Here is a 4,550-nt window from a genome sequence, read left to right as displayed (position 1 = left end):
TGGCCAAGCATCAGTTTGTGCATGGAGGGCGGGGTCAGGGAAGGTGAGTGGCCATGTCATTCCACCTGTTGTCAGTTAACGTGTGTGTGTGTTGCAGAGATGGCGGAGCATAAAATGAGGGGGAGAGCAGATAAGGGGAGCTCTCTCGACCAGAAAACGTGTGCGTTGTGTGTGACTGCATGAGATTAAAGCTAAAAAGCAAAGAAAATAGGAAAAATAAAGAGTGTGTGTGAACATCAACTCCCACCTGCTGTGCTTCTGTGCTCCAGCCACATCAGGGACTGTTACAGATTGCTTGTTAGCTGCTAACTTGGCTGTCAGTTCTTCTTCTTCAGACGTCAGATCAATAGGAGGAACAGACAGCTGCCTGAGAAAGCTGACTGCTAACATCAGTGTACTGGATCAAGTGCTATTTTATAATCTGTTAAATAATGAGGGTGGAAACCATCGTGTTAAATTATGAATCAGAATCTCAAACTATTTCTTCATATTAAGGTCTGAACATTGTGTTACATCGTCATAGGAAGTGTAACTTTCCCCCCATTGATTGTTCAAAGAAAACATTACCAAAGATGATGGCTGTAGATATTCAAAGCAAATAAATAAACTTTAGGAACTCAGACAGAAAACTGTATTTGAATGAAACAGGTAAACAGCTCCCCCTCCTGAGGGAAAAAAATCAGTCTGCACTTTTTGTACAGTGTGTTTGAGTTTTGTGTCCCTGTGGGCTCCATGGCGCAGTAGTACAGTGCAGAGTCTGATACTGCAGCAGGAAAAATCTCCACATCTACTTTCTTTTCCTTTTTACGAAGTCTGATAGACAGTCTTGGGTCAGGTTGTTTAGCTTCAGTGACATAATTTGAAGATATAGTAATCATCAGAAGAAACTCTGGTCCTGATTGAGGCTTTTGTCGATACCAGTGGAGATAGTAAGTCGAGTCATCATATGTGCAGGTCAGTGTGGTTTTGCTGCCCTCAGCTGAAGATATAATGGTTTGGTCTGGTGTGATGCTGCTGTCAACAGCACCTGCAGTAAAGACATTGCAACAACATAAACATTTCTATTTTCATTATTTAAGGACTTTTTTTTTTTTTGAAAACCAACTAAATCATCATGTTTAGGTGTCAGTACAAAAATCTCCAGCATCCACCTGAAGTTTGTGTATAATATAAATGACTTACCAAAGGTATTAATGACTATAAAAACAAAGAAGAGTAACATGATTGCTGTGTCTCTCTTGCAGTCGATATAAATGGCAGTAACTCTGTGTAACTGTCTAAACTGCATCTCACCACATCTCGCTCCACCTACTTTTACAGTCATATCAATTCTAGCATCAGTCTCATCTCATCATCTCTAGCCACTTTATCCTTCTACAGGGTCACAGGCAAGCTGGAGCCTATCCCAGCTGACTATGGGTGAAAGGCGGGGTACACCCTGGACAAGTCGCCAGGTCATCACAGGGCTGACACATAGACACAGACAACCATTCACACCTACAGTCAATTTAGAGTCACCAGTTAACCTAACCTGCATGTCTTTGGACTGTGGGGGAAACCCACGCGGACACAGGGAGAACATGCAAACTCCACACAGAAAGGCCCTCACCAGCCCCGGGGCTCGAACCCAGGACCTTCTTGCTGTGAGGCGACAGTGCTAACCACTACACCACCGTGCCACCCCAGCATCAGTCTCTCAGTGAATAATCTTGTACATTCTACCATCTTTTAATTAGAAATTAAAAAGATGGAGTCATAATTATTTAAATCAAATCTCATCTCATTATCTCTAGCCGCTTTATCCTTCTACAGGGTTGCAGGCAAGCTGGAGCCTATCCCAGCTGACTACGGGCGAAAGGCGGGGTACACCCTGGACAAGTCGCCAGGTCATCACAGGGCTGACACATAGACACAGACAACCATTCACACTCACATTCACACCTACGGTCAATTTAGAGTCACCAGTTAACCTAACCTGCATGTCTTTGGACTGTGGGGGAAACCGGAGCACCCGGAGGAAACCCACGCGGACACGGGGAGAACATGCAAACTCCACACAGAAAGGCCCTCGACGGCCCCGGGGCTCAAACCCAGGACCTTCTTGCTGTGAGGCAACAGTGCTAACCACTACACCACCGTGCCACCCCTTAAATCAAATCATTAAAACAAATATTGAATGTAGATAATACAGTTACTCGTGTGATAATTCCGCATGTTGCTGAATGTTCTGATAATATTACACAGTTCATGAGTATAAGGACCTTCTGTAGTTTATGTGATATTAGCAGACAGTGCGATAATTTTCTTCTCTATGGAACATTATAGGCTCATTAATGCTACACATGCATTGAACTAATAAACAGTTAATTAATTCAAATATGCAGTAACTGTTAATTTTCACTTTATTTAACAAATGCATTCCATTGCATTTCAGTGGAATTACATGGAATTTCCTAAGGTATGACATGCATCAATCACAAACAAACAAATAAAAAAAAAATAAATTAGGAAATGTACACTGCTTGCTGTTGAGGTGATCTGCTGCATAATAGAATTTAATTACTACAATTTAACTGTTCAGCTTTATTTTAATGAGCCTATTCCACTGTACGTATATCAAACTCACTGCATCAATATTCCTAAGGTGTTTCCTGTGTTAGTCAACTGGGTTGTGATTAAATACTGTACATGGCTAGAGCTTGATAAGCCTGCTGACTAGTTAAACTGTTTATTCTAAAGATTAAACATGATTCAAACCTGGACTGTCTTGCTGTGAGGCAACAGCACTAACCACTACACTACCGTGCTGCCGTTTTCACTATGCTCAATAAGTAACTGGACCGTTAGTCTGCAGTAATTCTTTCCCCTACTTTTTCATTAGACAGATCACACAACACTCAACTGTTCCTTTTCAAAATTCAACACCCCCCACCCAGGCGGCACGGTGGTGTAGTGGTTAGCGCTGTCGCCTCACAGCAAGAAGGTCCTGGGTTCGAGCCCCGGGGCCGGCGAGGGCCTTTCTGTGTGGAGTTTGCATGTTCTCCCCGTGTCCGCGTGGGTTTCCTCCAGGTGCTCCGGTTTCCCCCACAGTCCAAAGACATGCAGGTTAGGTTAACTGGTGACTCTAAATTGACCGTAGGTGTGAATGTGAGTGTGAATGGTTGTCTGTGTCTATGTGTCAGCCCTGTGATGACCTGGCGACTTGTCCAGGGTGTACCCCGCCTTTTGCCCGTAGTCAGCTGGGATAGGCTCCAGCTTGCCTGCGACCCTGTAGAAGGATTAAGCGGCTAGAGGAGATGAGAATGAGACACCCCCCACCCCCTACTTACTTATTTATTAATCAAAAAAGCTCGTTGGTCAGACATTTCTCTGCCTGTGTGCAATGGCTAATAAAGCTGTAAAGGTGTAAGAGATTGGCCCAGGCCACCTTACCCTATACCAGCTTTCTGCACCTCCAATCCAGTGTCACTAACCTGATCCAGTGTTAAGTGCAGCTCAGGTTTCTCTTCACTGATGCATAAATCTTTCACCTTTTACTAAAGATTTCCGTGGAGAGGAAGGTTAATGAGTTCAACTTATTTTTTGCAGGCTTTACTCTGGCAGAGCTGGATATTTTTGGTGATCGAATGTTAGAAATATTGAGCTTTTTACATGGAAACACACCCCCGCACACACACACACACACACACACACACACAAAACGATGTCTCTCTCCAAAAGGATTCAGCTGTAATTTTTGGAACAGTAGAACTGTTATAATACCATGTTGATGCATGGAAGGGAAGGAGTAAGTATTCCAGCTCTCTACTCTAAAAAATGCATTTAATACATTATCATCATTTAGACAACATATCAAACACTAAATTGGTGCACAAAAAAAAAAAAAGTTTTCCCTTGTTTTGGGAACAAGGGCACCATTCCTGGAGGTACTACAATAGCAGGTTGATGTCTGGAGCGGAAGGAGCAAGCCCCTATTCCAGCTCCCTGTTCTAAACATCTGTTTAATATAACATCCTCATTTAGAGAACATATCAGGTATTAAACTGAGAAAAAACAGATACTACACTTGATCTTAGCCAAAAGTGCTAAGAAGGTTAGCATGCTTCTAGTCTGGTGACACCAATACAGATTTTCTTTAGCTAAATGTGGCAGGCTTCACACGTAATGTAAGGGAATCAACAGAATGATACTCTCACTGTAACACTAACAAATCAGTAAATTATTGATATTAACCATTATACAAGCTCGATCTACTGGTAACAATGAACCAAAAAATATATGATGAGCGAGCAATGACTGTGAGTCTGGTAGCAACTGCTGGATGTGAATTGCAGGTCAAAATGTCCGCGCTGCTCCGTGACTGGTTGGACAGCATCACGTGGTTATCACTGCTGCTGACTCACGTGCAATGGTAAATACCCCAGCGTTTCTCACAGTGTTTCTCAGCACGGTTCATGAAGATGCCGGTGTCTTGAATTCAGACTTAGGTTTGCTGCATGAGTTTTAATAAGTGATTACTGTGAAGTGATGAAGAAAACCAAACTTAAAAA

The 4,550-nt window shown here is 42.8% G+C and overlaps 2 non-coding genes across 2 annotated transcripts; one reads left to right on the top strand and one right to left on the bottom strand.

Moving 5' to 3' along the window:
- Positions 1–3,492: 3,492 nt before the first annotated feature.
- On the top strand, positions 3,493–3,607 carry LOC132895686 (U5 spliceosomal RNA). The gene has a single exon (XR_009655808.1). It is a non-coding gene; the product is annotated as a U5 spliceosomal RNA (small nuclear RNA).
- A 297-nt stretch (positions 3,608–3,904) lies between these two features.
- Positions 3,905–4,097, bottom strand: LOC132897477 (U2 spliceosomal RNA). The gene has a single exon (XR_009656326.1). It is a non-coding gene; the product is annotated as a U2 spliceosomal RNA (small nuclear RNA).
- Positions 4,098–4,550: the final 453 nt, after the last annotated feature.

This window comes from Neoarius graeffei, chromosome 1 (assembly GCF_027579695.1).
Source record: "Neoarius graeffei isolate fNeoGra1 chromosome 1, fNeoGra1.pri, whole genome shotgun sequence".
Lineage (NCBI taxonomy): Eukaryota > Metazoa > Chordata > Actinopteri > Siluriformes > Ariidae > Neoarius > Neoarius graeffei.
Note: the sequence above shows the minus strand (reverse complement) of the source record. Positions and strands in the feature narration are given on the sequence as shown.